The 2,656-nt window shown below is 31.7% G+C and overlaps 1 protein-coding gene across 1 annotated transcript in view; it reads right to left on the bottom strand.

The window, feature by feature from the left end:
- Positions 1–2,642, bottom strand: part of LOC111083719 — a 5,092-nt gene extending 2,450 nt beyond the window's left edge. The window contains exons 1-2 of the mRNA XM_022380382.1: positions 2,621–2,642; positions 1,539–1,652 (exon numbers count right to left, since the gene is read on the bottom strand). The gene's annotated coding sequence lies outside the window, so the exon portion shown is untranslated. The remainder of the gene's footprint in view (positions 1–1,538; positions 1,653–2,620) is intronic.
- Between the last annotated feature and the right edge of the window lie 14 nt (positions 2,643–2,656).

Raw genomic sequence — 2,656 nt, 5'->3', positions numbered from 1 at the left:
AAAACAACTAGGGTGTAAGAAAAGTGACAAAACAACTAGGGTGTAAGAAACGTGACATAACAACTAGGGTGTAAGAAAAGTGACATAACAACTAGGGTGTAAGAAACGTGACATAACAACTAGGGTCTAAGAAAAGTGACATAACAACTAGGGTGCTAAGAAACGTGACATAACAACTAGGGTCTAAGAAAAGTGACATAACAACTAGGGTGTAAGAAAAGTGACATAACAACTAGTTCTAACCTTCAATTCCTAAACATCACCAGTTTACAATAACCAAACAGTAAAAGTTATTAGTTTAAAACAAACAGTAAAATCTATCAGTTTACAAAAGACAAACAATAATATGTATTTCACTTGTAATTATTTCATAAGTTGATTATAAAGTACAGCAAAAGTAAATTTATTTACAATATTTATTAGAACACACAATTAACTCAAAATATCAATCTTATACATGATGTGACTCTCTACAAGGCAAAAACATCTTTCCTAACAAAGTACCTTCAACAGATTAACATATATTACCATAACAAAAAGTTGGTGCACCTTTCCTAACAATGTACTTTCAACAGATTAACATATATTACCATAACAAAAAGTTGGTGCACCTTTCCTAACAATGTACCTTTAACATATTAACATGTATTACCATAAAAAAAGTTGGTGCACCTTTCCTAACAATGTACTTTCAACAGATTAACATATATTACCATAACAAAAAGTTGGTGCACCTTTCCTAACAATGTACTTTCAACAGATTAACATATATTACCATAACAAAAAGTTGGTGCACCTTTCCTAACAATGTACCTTCAACAGATTAACATATATTACCATAACAAAAAGTTGGTGCACCCTTCCTAACAAAGTACCTTCAACAGATTAACATATATTACCATAAAAAAAGTTGGTGCACCTTTCCTAACAATGTATATCAAACATATTAGAATTCCTCCATTCCTTCCCCTTGATACAAGACATGAGCAGACAAAGTATATTGAAGAGATTAGAATTCCTTCCTTCCCCTTGATACAAGACATGAGCAACTAAATTTTTTATCCACACAAAGCAAGAGTAGCTTTCTTTAACATGTTGATACACATCACAAGTGGCCATTTACTTTGTTCTATACCACACAAAGATACAAGTGGCCATCTACTTTGTTCTATACCACACAAAGATACAAGTGGCCATCTACTTTGTTCTATACCACACAAAGATACAAGTGGCCATCTACTTTGTTCTATACCAATCAAAGATACAAGTGGCCATCTACTTTGTTCTATACCACACATGAAGATACAACAGGTAAAAGGTGACCATTAACTTTGTTCTTTGTCACACAAAGAAATATCACTTGAGGGTAGTAACAGACTGTACTTAGAAAAGTTTCAATTTAACTGTTATGATGTATTGTGCTTTAGGGCCATTAAATCACAAATAAACTGTTTTAGTGGCTTTGAAACTATGTAGCAAAAACTACCATATTATACGAAAACTAAAAGAGAAAAACTGTGAAGTATTTAATCACCTACTTTGTTCCTTTCCAGACAAGACAAGAGCTGCTTTTCTAACAATGTTTAACACGGCATCCCTTGCACTGCCAAACAAATCCGTCTTGATTGGAGATTCATCTGAACTTGGAATGTCTACCAAATGTTAAGAAGTTATTATTCTCATTGCTCTAAAAACACTTTTCTTTGTTAAGTAAAATCTACAAGTTGTGGCAAACTTTTATTACTGAATTTCGTGGGCCGATAAACATTTGAAAGGTCCTAAAATAAATCAATTATGAAATAAATAAATGTACTTAAGAATAAGATGTTTTGAGAGAGACAAATAAAATAGAATTGGTTTTAATCTTTCTGACATTTATAGAGAACTGTTTTCTTTGGTGCATGTTTACAGTTAGAACTTTGTAAAACTGAAAAACACACTATTCATTATTAAATTATAGGTATGAGTATTTCGGCTTATTTTAACTAAATGAGAAATCCTGATAATTCAGATTTTTGTGATCTATAACTTATGATGGTGATAACAATAAACAACCGTCCCTACAAACTGTCATATTACCAATCACGTAAGCTTAACAACCATCCCCACAAACTGTCATATTACCAATCACGTAAAGTTAACAACCGTCCCCACAAACTGTCATATTACCAATCACGTAAACTTAACAACCGTCCCTACAAACTGTCATATTACCAATCACGTAAACTTAACAACCGTCCCTACAAACTGTCATATTACCAATCACGTAAACTTAACAACCGTCCCCACAAACTGTCATATTACCAATCACGTAAACTTAACAACCGTCCCCACAAACTGTCATATTACCAATCACATAAACTTAACAACCGTCCCTACAAACTGTCATATTACCAATCATGTAAGCTTAACAAATGTTGTATCTAGAAATATACAGTCGATTTATGAATTTATTTAAGATACATTTATTAAACATATATTTATAGATTTATGAAAACATCAACAAACAAAATAAATGTATTTTAGAAAAGAACAACAAAATATTCACTATTTTCAAATAAATCTGAAATATTTTGTCTGCAGCCAATGAAAAAACAATACAACGTATACTACTACCTACCAAGACGATCATCATCATAATGAAAAAACAATACAA

The sequence above is a fragment of the Limulus polyphemus genome, unplaced genomic scaffold (genome assembly GCF_000517525.1).
Source record: "Limulus polyphemus unplaced genomic scaffold, Limulus_polyphemus-2.1.2 Scaffold10879, whole genome shotgun sequence".
NCBI lineage: Eukaryota > Metazoa > Arthropoda > Merostomata > Xiphosura > Limulidae > Limulus > Limulus polyphemus.
This window is presented reverse-complemented; position numbering and strand designations above follow the sequence as displayed.